Source organism: Enoplosus armatus, chromosome 22, assembly GCF_043641665.1.
Source record: "Enoplosus armatus isolate fEnoArm2 chromosome 22, fEnoArm2.hap1, whole genome shotgun sequence".
Taxonomy (NCBI): domain Eukaryota; kingdom Metazoa; phylum Chordata; class Actinopteri; order Centrarchiformes; family Enoplosidae; genus Enoplosus; species Enoplosus armatus.
The window spans coordinates 7,814,426-7,826,994 of record NC_092201.1 but is presented as its reverse complement, the minus strand read 5'-3'; positions in this window follow the sequence as shown (position 1 = coordinate 7,826,994).

Genomic DNA, 12,569 nt, shown 5'->3' with positions numbered 1-12,569 from the left:
CAACTCTGTACATATCATATGAATGACAGAAAACTGACGGAGAGTCTCTGACATTATGTACTACAGATGTAGCAATCAACCTAGTGTTTACAAGCATCAACACGCTGCAAATAATACATTATGTTTAATTATTAAAGCAAGCACTGACTTTAAAAACTGCACCTACAATTTTCAAGGGAATCTCCCCATGTTCAGTCTGTTAAAGTTTACCCCAAACAGATGTTGCAGTTCAGCACAGCTGCACAGCAGTTACAATTGACAGACCGCAAATAGGAGGAACAATGCCTATCTTTATGCGATAACTATGACTGGACTGCACGTCTTCAAGTGTTTCTAATCAGATTTTGGTTCATATAGATTTACGCCACTAAATTACATGCAAACAATGGCTTTACAATGGGTTAAGCAATGTATTCACCAAACAGAATGATGATATTGACAACTCTACAAACTTTACTTTAAATGGCAACCTTTATGATCATTCCTTGCCAACATATTTAATTTTTCAGCTCGGCATGGCAACTGCAGTATGGTTGAGGTATACTTTAATGTTTTGTTTTTTTACAGTGAGAGAAAGATCAAAGTCATTGTTAAATATCTTTTTAAAAACTAACGATAGTTAAAATGTGATTGGCTTGGCAAGGTGCCCCATCGATCACGATTGGCATGGTACCAGTGAGGGTCCATTGTCCTTGTTGCTCTACTCACAGAGACCCCTACTGGTTGGACGTGGTTCCTGAGCGGAACAAGGTGTGATCTGGGTGGGATAGCGTGAACATTTGTGTTACATCCTCCTCACCGCCGGGTAAAAAGAAGTAGCCAATGACTGCATGTGTATCGGAAGTCATGTGGTTGTCCACAAACTTTCAAGACAAAAGTGGGAGAGTTAGCAGCAAAAAAAGGGGGCAAAACTACAGAAAAAGTATGTGTCCTGAAAAGATACTGTATGAAAGAAGCACAGCCAATCATAGTGAGTCACTGATCCAGCATAACTGTGTCAAGTATAAACACAATTTCTGTGTCACACATATTTTCTTGGTAGCTTGCTGTCGATCTTTCTGTCTCTCCTTTTCGCTGTCCTAGAGTGAGTCAGAGCATTTCAAAGAAGGGGTCTGGGCAAAGATCCAACTGGACAACCCCTCTGGATTTTAGAGAAATAGCTGACATCTGCCCATCCCCTTTCCTTGCTCAATCTCTTTCATTTTTTGCCACTCCTTCTCTTTCCCTCTTTCACATCTGAGACTTACTAATCCTCCTTAGTAGGATGGGGTTCAAACACTAATTTTTCTAAACACACACTCAGAGTCAGGCCCCTCCAGAATGTTTTCTGTACAGAAATAATAATCTCTGCAATGCGTCTTTGGTTACAATATCACTAGTGGCGTTACTACACTGCACTGAGTCCTTGAGGGAGTACAGCACTCAAACAGTCCTTGGTTCCAAAGTAAGGTCACTTTAACACACACACGCACACACACACACACACACACACACACACACACACACACACACTCTTGGCTTGGGCTGGGCCTTTGTGCAGCGGGTGCTGATGCAGGCTGAGATTGGTGGAGTGTGTTATCATCAGTGCAGATCAAGAGGCTCTAATGTCATTAGGAGGACTGTTGAAGAGCCCACTGGCCTGCCGTCAGCAGCTCGCTCTGATTGGGTTAGACTGCGGCTGACTTCCTGAATAGGAGGGGTCTCTGTGTTTGACGCAGACCACATAACAGTGACCGGAGAAGGCCATTTACAGGGTGAACTTAATGAAGCTCTGGATTCAATTAGGATGACTGAGTTCTAACAAAAGACACAAAAGCAACTCATCAGTGAGCATTTGGGACAGTAATCACACAAATGATGTTAAGAAAATTATTATGATTGAAAGAGCTTCATATGCATTTATTAATTAGCTGTATACAATGCAGAATAACAAACCAATGCATAGTTTAAAACAAAAGAAACTGTAAAAACAGGATAAGCTGATCCACTGCTGCACAGCTAAGTTTGACATCTTTTGACAATAAATGCTATAAACAATCGCTTTCTAAGATGGAGTGTTTTCAAAAAATTCAAATGCGAGTATGAGAAGAGTGGAGCAGGGCTTTAATATTTCCCTTTAATCTATATTTAACAAGAAGCACACATGACATATTTTGTGTTAACAAAGAAGATGTCCTCTCGATCATCCTTCTGAACTGCCCCCCAGTTATAGCCATGTTGTGCCACATAAGCTTGTTCGGAATCAAAAAGGCAGAGATATTTTGCTGTAATTACTATGAATGCAGCCAAGAATCCTTCTTAAATGGTGTTGCTAGGCACTGTCTGACAGCTGCTTTCATACAACAAATTCAAAGCCTCTAGCTCTCTCTCCTTTTTCATTTCTCTCTCTCTCCCAATTCCCTTATTCCCCACACTAACGGGCAGACAGGAATGCAGGGCCGTGTAGACAAATCAGCTCTCACTTCTATCGGCTGCCGACTGGCACCATCTTAAGTCCCAACACGTCCTCCCTCTCTTTCTCCATCCATCCATTCTTACTTCCCTATACCTCTTCTCCTTCCAGCTCTCCCTTAGCTCTTCTGTTATTTCAGAGAGTGAAATTTCTGCCCCTCCTCTCTCTCTTTTTTTATCCCTCTTTGCCTGCTTTGTCCTTTCTTTCTGTCTCATCTCTGGTTTCCAGTATCCCTTTTTCCTCTTGACACAGTAATTAATTATGAGTTGTATTTTGCTTGAAGCTGGAATGACTCTAGATGTTTTGCTGCAGTGTGAGAAACACTGAAACAAGACACGTGAGGGTAGTGTGCTCTGTGTGCTTGTGTGAATGCCTGTGTGTTTTGGTCAAAGAGACAGAAATGGCTTTTGCTGTATGTTACCTTCAAGGCAGGAATTTTCTGTGCTGCTGCTCAACAATCATGGAAGCATCTGTGTCTATCTGAGTTAGAGCCTGACTGTTACATCCACAAGGCCATATTACCAGCCAATTTTAGCATCATAGAAACATCAATATCAACATATGCATTGGCTGATGACACAGAGGTTCATTGCCTCAGAAAACCAGTATCAGTTGGGCTCCAATCTGAATCAACAGAGGGATTCGAAACCTTTGCTCAACACTGACAACTACCCACACAGACACACACATACACACAACTAACAAACTCTTCCAAGCAGGCTTCCACACACATACACATGCATGCTGTGACCTCTGAGATTTTAATCTTCATGCAGTCAGGCTCGCTGTGCTGTGGTAAGACTTGATTTCCAGCAAAGGTGGCATCCTTAAAGCTCTTCTTTCACATTAGCTCTTCCCTGTCCCTCTCCCCTTTTCCCTGCCTCTCTTGCTCAGCAATATCCAAGCATGTCAGTGCCACTGAAGCAGGTAATAAATCAGGAATTATTACACTTCATTTTGCACACAGCACACGTTGGGCTTCCCATCATAACAAACAGCTTATGTAAGACTGTACAGTGGAGGTTATGTGAATGGTGGGCGTGATCTGGTGAAGCCTCTTGACCAAGGATGGAGAAAACCTGCAAGAAGGGGAGGATAAAGGAGGTTGTATGATCAATGTAGGAACTAAAGCTCTAAGTCATAAGTCTTCCCTTGGTACCTACCCTCATTTTAGATTTGGGGTGGCCCTCCAAACACAGAGCTACAAGAGGTTATGGTAAAATAACTTAACTACAACAGGAGCCTACAACAGAACAGAAACCAAAAATGCAAATAAGCAACCAGGCTTGTTACCATTTTCATTGAGCTGTCTGTTAGGTGTAATGGTTAGCCCTAGCTGTTTATAGCAGGACACGCAGACATACTGGCAGACATGAAACTCCCACACACACAAATAAGCTCAGAGCCTAAGGGATGGGTGCAGAAGAGCTGAATAGCTGAGGTCCAGGTTGAGACAAGCCCAGAGACTACTGGTGCCTGGAGGGAAAGCAAATGCAAATTGTCACCATAACATTTGAATAGGCTCAGATCTAAAACATTGGCATCATGGACATAGAAATATGAAAAACAAATGTGTATGGCTTGTATTTAAATGTGGCCACACAGACAGAACAAAGGAGCCCACATAACTGTCAAATGCCCCACAACATCAGTGTCAGTCTTGCACAACAGATGTTTCTATTGTTTGACTAAGACTTACTTTAAATACTTCAGGACAGCTGAATGCCATTGACTTCCTCAAAGTAATCCCTTTTTTAAGACTTCATTTAAAAATGTTCATGATTCAATTAGCCATATGTGAATCAATCAATATATTAACTTGTATGACTCACACTCAGTTGTGCCAAATAACCCTAACTGTCATTACCATCTAGTAATACTTAATCATTCTCAGTTCTAAGACATCAAGACATTGACAACACTGTCTGAATAGTGTTTATTTCCAACTGGTTACAGCTTGTGAGGCGCCAGGGGAAAAAAACTAGAAAAACATTATATCCACATGCCAAAATAACTGCTTCTGAACTCACCCATTGGCTAAATCAGGTTTTCTGGCTGAATCGCTGTAAACAGGATCAGACCTGCCCCAGTTTAGATGTTTCGTCATGACAAATGAAGCTATTAATCACACACTGTTGACCACACACAAGCAGTTTCATGGTTTCAATGGCTTTTTATTCATTCTCTATATCTATCCGTATTTGTCTGTTTCTCCCTCTAAATCCTTTTCAGTGACCTGTCTGTTTCCACCACTTTCCCCGTCTTCCTCTCATACTGTTGCTGAACAGAGCTAAAGCAGACTTGACCTTTGAGATTAACTTCTAAGACATGAAAGCTCGATAATTTAGAAGGCTTTGTGGTGATTATAATAAAACGTTTAACTGCTGCTTTAATTTTTCTCTGATCCCTCACTCTGTTTATACACCTTTTTTTTTCTTTAAATGTGCCTTTCAGGTTTGCGCTGGTCTGTGAAGACTCACACAGTATGTGAGGTGTGCAGGTGTGTAACCAAATGTGTGCATGTATGCTGTGCTGAGCTCAGTACAAAGGACAAACAATAAACAATTGGAAAAACAGTCCTATTAATCCATCCTATCTTATCCCATTCCATTACACACTCTGTCACACACACACACACAAAATAGAGGAGCACCATGCACAGCTGTCAGCCTCATCAGTGCAGCGGTTGATTTGGTTTGCTCGAAGCGCATGGATTACAGCTTTCCCTTATAATCCATAGTGGTGATGAAGAAGAGTCTTAAAGATCTGTTGGTTTACTACGCACAGCTGGATTGAGGTCAGTAGACTGGTCTGTAGTGACGTTTTCAATTGTTATTTCCTTTGTTTCTGTAATTCACGTTTAACTGCCTACTACATTTAGTAAACTCTCCATTAATCCACTGAACCAAGATGAAATCACTACTATTATTATTACTGAAGTACCTTTAATTCAGGGAGAAACTTTAATTCTTCATCAAGGTATGAAAAAGAATCTTTCATACCAAACATCCCACCGAAGTTACCCAATGGTGCATATCTTTTAATTTACACTTGGGAGGAGGGTGGAAAAAACAACAAGGACATCCATAAAATATTATACCAACCAATACAACAACCACACAAATTACCACTCAGTTGAATCAACATATCATTTAACATAATGTCAACAGAAAACTGCATTTGATTTTACTGGTACTAACAGTTCAGTCACAGTGCTTGAGCCTAGCAGGGACATTGATGCACTGTCATATACAATACAAGCATGTCTCTCATCTCTCATGTACCTCTCACTCCGTCTTGCCCTTAACTTTGCAGCCACATATAAATATGACCTTATTTCCAACTCTCCTTTTAGAAAAAGTCATACTTTGTCATCCTTTTCACATGCCCATCCAGTGTAAATGACCTAAGTATGTGGGATAGATGGAGAATGTGGGACATGCTAGTGAAGACAGAATGTCTACACCTGCAGAGACTTACAGCCCTGTGGTAATGGTCTCAGAAAACTGAAAAATGAGCAGTTTGACAGAATGTGTCAAAAGTGCCCTTCCAGCAGCTGAGATATCCCATTTTTAAACACATTCAGCAAATGGTGCTGTATTATAACTACTGCCTGAGAATGAGCAAAGACAGAGAGCGAGAAGAAGAAACAGCTGCCGTGACAAATGAGCAGAAGCGGAGAAGCGGATGTGTCATTTCCCTAAAAGGTCAAAGTAAAAAACGAGAAAGTGTCAAGAGTCAAAGCTTTCACATAGTGCTGAGAAAGTGAAATAACATCAATGTCATTACCATCAGAAATGGTGGTGATGAAATAATGTGATATTTAGGGCTGCTCCCCAAATTAAACATCCTCACACTCCAATTATCTCCCCTTTTATGTCGTTCTTCTACTGTCTAATGAGGAAAGTATGTATCTATCTAAACAACTAAAACCAATATTGGCATGATTCCATAATAGGAAGTAATTGCCAGTAATTGCCAGTAATTGTCAATAATTATAGTTAAGAGTCTCCTTTGGGCTTGTTTTGAAAATGTTAACATTTATTTGATGAGTCGAATGACGCTCCATGGTAGTTGTTAATGCAGCAAATGCATGGCAACCTCATGTCCATTAAGTTGAATTTAAACTAAATACACAAACACATTCATAGAGGTTCTGCAGCCAACATATTGGAGATTAAGCTGGTGTTGCTGAGGGTAATACACACACTAACACACAGCCTATATGTGCTTGACTGCAAAGGGAAGGATCAGAGCTCAGAGCTCAAATGTTCCTAAATGAAAAGAGTGTAAATTGGCAGGTCAATGGAGGTGATGCCCTTGAACTTATAAAAGCATCTAAGCAGTATATAAATACAGAAGCACAATCTGAAAAACACAATGTAATAATCATTGTCAAATCTGTAGGAAAAATATCCAGATAATGGAGTCCATAAGTGAGTTTAAGATAAGGTCTTTAAAGTAAATATCCCTCATGATTACATGTTTGATTTATACCATACGTCACACAACAACAACGTGCTGTTGGTCTCATACATTTTTTAATTGTATTCAAAAAACAGAATAAATGTGTGGGTATGTACACATGTGTGTAAAGAGAATGGCAGTCTATTCAGCCATAAATCGGCTCCACAAGCCTAATGTCAGCGTCATACTCGGTCTGTGATGTCCTGGGGCACACAAAGAGGCATCTGAGAGGAGGAGGAGGGAAGAGAGGTCTAGTGGGACGAGGGCCATGATTAAATGATTCACAGACTCATAAATCCACTCTGTCATCATTCTGGAAGAAGCTACAGACTCATTCACACTTTCTATCGCTTACACACAGATTACAAACCACAAGCAGTGTACAGCATCACACACACCAAATCCCCACTGCTGGCCTTGTATACTAACATCATACTACCCACTACAGAAACATGGCGTAACTTGTTTTCAACTTGTTTGCTGCAAGAGATGCAAATTTACAGACTTCACCTTAGAAACTTGAGTAGTGTTGCAAAACAGCTTTGTTCTGCAGCTGCTGCCATTGGCTGCTGGATATGGTGGGTGAGTTGTGCCCAGTTGAAGAGTTTTGTTACAGAGTATGCAAATGTTTTGTTTGTGGTTTGCTTGTGCCGCTTTCCATCAAAAAGGTAACAACTAACCATGGGCTGGGGTAGTCCTTCGCAAAGCAGGAAAACTCACTCACCAGGAACTCTGCTGTTTGGCTGCCAAAGAAGAAGACGGGTCGAGAATAGGCCTTTATGATGCGTTCATGTCATATGGGATGATGGTAAGATTGGGAGAGTTGGTTGTGTGTGGATTAAAAAGAAAAATCTGTCGTAATTACAACATTGATGTTGATATGAATGCTATTTACAAGTTGGAAACTCATAATTACAAAAACTCCGATGTGACATAAACGCGGCATTGGGACCGAGCTGAATTGTTCTCCAGAGGTATGCTTTTGTATGTATCAAACAGCCAATGTGAATTTATGCGACATATGGTCACTGGTCCCTGGGCTGATCATTACACAATATACTCAACCATCACTCAGGATGCAAGCTTGTTGTGACAGTAGTGATAGCATACAGACAGAAAACTGCAGTAAAAAGAGATGACTTCAGTTTGTGAAGTTTGAGACACTTATTAAGGGTGCATACATATTCTAAGTGTGTCTGAGAATAGTAACGGAGATGACTTTGAGAAGCTCCTTATTGAATGTCATCAGTAGTATAGTATAGTATTTAATTTGCTAAGAAATATTGCAATGCAACTGACAGTTTGACATCAACACTATAATATGAACTCTGCATTTACAAAAAGACATCCTTGAACATCAGCTGAAAATATTTGTGTGTGCCATTTCACAAACTGAGAGGTGGGTAAACTGAGTTCAGGCAGGTTTACACTCCATTACATGCCTTTCCACAGCCCCTCTCTCCCTCCCCCCTGTTTGTCTCCCCTCAAACTTTCCCTCTCCCTTTAACTCCATCCCTCAAAGCCTATGGCATAAACACATCAGACAAGCTTTCTAGCTAGCTATCGTTCACAGTGGCAAGTGAGAGGATGCAAATTGTTATCCAGCGTTTTACCCATCCTCTCTCTTCCTCCCTCTCCTCCTCCTCCCCCGCTTTCGCTTCCCCACAGTTGGTCATGGCCGTTTTTATACTTTGATTTTCTGCAAGCTTTACCTCATCGCATTGCTTTTCCCAGAGACATGGAGAAAAACCTCTTACACACACTGACTTACACATGGACAAACACACACACACACACACACACCACATAACTATCTGGTTGCCAGATTTGCCGGTGGGGCCAGAACAACCCAATCAAAGCTCAGCTGGAAGGACTGCCATGACAATGCAGAACGGATGGACACAAAAAAGGGGGAGGGTGGAAGGAGGGATGAAAACCTCTGTCAGAACTTGTGCTTTCTCCACACTTACATTTGTAGACTCAGAGAGAGAGAGAAGATGGCCTTTTTGTGAGCCAACAGAGAAAAAAAACTGAGGGAGGATGCTTGATGCAATACAACAAAGTGGCTCACCTTTTCTCTTATAGTCTGTCATCTGGGGATTGGAGTAGTGCTGATGTCTACAGCAACTCCCAGTGCTCTGTGTGGGAGGTGGCAGAAGGAGATTTGTGCTCAGCACAGGCTTGGTTATAACAGCCTAAGACTTTGTCCATATAGATATGGATGTCCATATATACTACTGGACGTCTTGCTGCTGCAAAGTTTCAAATTATTTTAAAGCAATCTCCATTCTTTGCCATCTTTCCCCTTTATGTGGTGCATTAATGCTGAAATGATGAGTTGATTAATTAAGTAGTTGATCAACATAAAATTAATCATAATTGTTTTATTATTTACTATTAACTAGCTAAGCTGGTTCCAATTTCTCAAACGGACATAGCATTTACTGCTCTTCTCTGGTAGTATGGTAGGATTTGGGCTTTTTCTAAATTAGAAAAATAAGTGACAGATTCATTGATAATAAAAATTGTTCTTAGTTGCAGCCCTATGGTACATTCTGCTCAGAAATTTGACACAAGACGGAAAAAAAACTGTTGCTGTTGCTCAGGGTAGTACGAGTACCAAATAAGCACCAAACTACAAACACTCCATCAGTCATTGAAAATCACTCAAAATCCAACAGTCATAGTAATCAGTGCTGAGAATGTCAACAAGTATTGGTGCCTTTCTCTCACTGCAGATAAAAATGGTAATAGTGACTCTTCTGAGTCCAGTTACTGTCATATGAAAGGTCACAAGTCCATCACAGTATCAACCCATCACGTCTCTTTAGTGCCTCCTGCTATTTTTCGAGGCAAGCACAGCAGTGTGGACAATTTCTGTGGAGGGGTTCTCAGTTGACAAATCATGTTGCCATAGGAACACTGTTAGTTGCGTGGGTGGCAGGTAAGGATGGTGTGTGTCACTATAGTGGAAAGATTTAATAGGTGCTCCCTACACTGAGCAGCAATACAAGCTTGAGAAGGCAGTAAGCTTTCAGAGTTCAGTTTATAGGATTCTCAGTGAGTAAGAAAGGATGACAGAAATCAAACATATGTGTCAGAGTTGAGGGATGATATCATGTGAGTAAACACATCCTGCAGATTAAACCAGGTTGATGATTCACCAGTTTAGGGAGAGACAGAGAGGTTTAACAGGGGTGAATGGCAAAACGTTCACGTCCCTGTGCAGTCACCCTTTTCCTGGCAGGTTTAATCAAAAATCAATACCCATCAGTGATGAAAGTCCGAGGCTTAAGCAGAATAACAAATGAAACACGTTTTTATTCCAGGAGAGCAACAAACTTCTCCTAGCACTTGGCGAGAGTTGGGCCCTGGCTAAGAGTCAATCACTGCATTCGCACAGACGCAAGCCATTCCAAATCCCATCAACAGAAGAAAAAAAAATACTCAAGAAAGGCAAAATCCCAAACTCAAAAGGGAGTAGCACACACAGAGAAGAATAACATGAAAACCCAGTGTAAGCCTTGTTAAATCTCTCTGTAACATCCCCAACATTATGCTGCTAGACTATGATATATCCTGAGGGGAGGGGGGATACAGGAGAAGGTGGGGTGATGCAGGGAGGGTATTACAGTAAAGCAGATCCTCCCCCTACCCCACTGCCTTCTGGCTATAGCGTGGCAGGGGTCCTCCCTGAGCCCGCTGTTTCACAATTACTGTGGTAACACTGCATACTGATGCCCCCTGACACCACTGACACTCGGAGCAGACAAGAAGTGAGAGAGAGGGGACAAGAAAGAGTGGAACAGAGCGTGTGTGTGGGGGTGACAAGAGTGGCGAGACATATCATTAACTTTAAATCCTCTGGTCATCCCAACAGAGGATCCCTCCTGCTAGGAAACAATATTACACTGTAGAAATATAGTAATCTAACACAGTCATCACATTCTCAGTACATTTTACTGTCAAGACTACTCAATTGCTACAGGGGTCTGAAAACACTTGCCAATGATAGCAGCACTACACCTCAGTAAGGACAAGCTATTTTAAATAACAGCAATAATACAGTAATTCTACATGGCAATTTTAGCATTGGTCTTTTCACACAGCAAAACTAGACAGCCTAATGAAAGCTTTGTGCATGCATCTACCAAAACCTTTTAAAAGTAACGCAGCTGTTGTATTTCTAAAGGAGAGGTGATGCTTTGAGTGCTCACAACCCAAAAAGAAGTCACTGACCTCTTTTAGCACCTAGCAGCGCAAGCACTAATCCTCTAAAGTTCAACTTTTCTGAAATACAGTGCTCATCAATGTCACTCCAGACCTTATACAACCAATAAGGTTACAGCAGGGCTGGGACCAGGGCAGAGTGTCAAGAGCATACACACTACTGTCAATAAACTGACATTAACCTCTACTATTACATGTTGACGGCACTGCAGGCCTTAATGCTCAACTAGCTGACCTGTGGACTCATAACGATATTGTAGTACACATTGCAGTACAAGTGCATGCTTAAGCAACACACTATCAAAACATGGTTTGTTCCTGCAGTCTCACTTAAAGAAACCCTTGCTATTGAAAGAATGGAGTGAAGCGAAAAAAAGCCCTCTCTGAGTCAGAATAAATAAACATATATCATGTGTTAGTTGTATGTTACGTGATAAATATTGAGAGCTCTGAGGTATTGTCTGATATGGATTAATAAAACGTGTGTGCACGCATGCATGCATACTTAAGCATGCGTGCCCATGCTTCTTTGCGACAGTCGGGATGAAAACAGAATTAGGGGCCTAATCCGTGCGTGGACTTAAGGCGTTGGTGCGGGAGCAAATGAGAGAAAGCAAGAGGGGGGAAAAATGCCCTAAGACCGTCTGCAATTTTCTCATCATTTCATGCATCTGAAACAAAACTAATTTACTGCTTGTCATGCTCGGCTTGGCACACACAAACATAAGAGCCAATATGCACAGCGTGTCACCTGCCGCTGCATCAAAGAGAGCGGTTTATACATCAGACTCACGGCTCCATATGAATCATCGAGACCTGGGAGAAACACTTAATATGGTCTTATCAAAAGGAGCAGTCTGGCAAACCCACTGATATGTTGGTGCCTTTCCACGTCTCCCTGATTCCCATCTAAAACAGCAACATCCCCTGTCTCCTTCTCACTTTATATCCTACCACATAGGTCATTCCAATGTCACAACAGTTGGGATTTTCTTACCCAACCCCACAGACAAACACACACAGATAAAGTTATGTGCTTGGCAGCTTAGAGTGAGGCAGAAAGATATGGGACAAGAGAGCTGGAGGCAGAAACAGTCAGAGAGAGAGAAGGATTGAGAAAAAAGATGAAAGGAAGCATGAGAGAAGGCTGGAGGCAGAAAATAAAATTGGTGCGACTGTGATATAGTAGCATGTACATGTATTGGGCCCCATTATAAAGGCACGTGACAGCTTAATAGGTCTCTGGCTGCCAAGATGAAAAAAGAAGTTCTGAACAGCAGGATATGCGCGCACACACACACACATATACATTCATATATACCTTGTCTGTAGGCGTCCCACATATGCTGAGTAAACTATTCAGAGTAGAAAGGTTCTCATTAAATTGGATGCTGTGACATGTATTGATTTCTCCCCATAG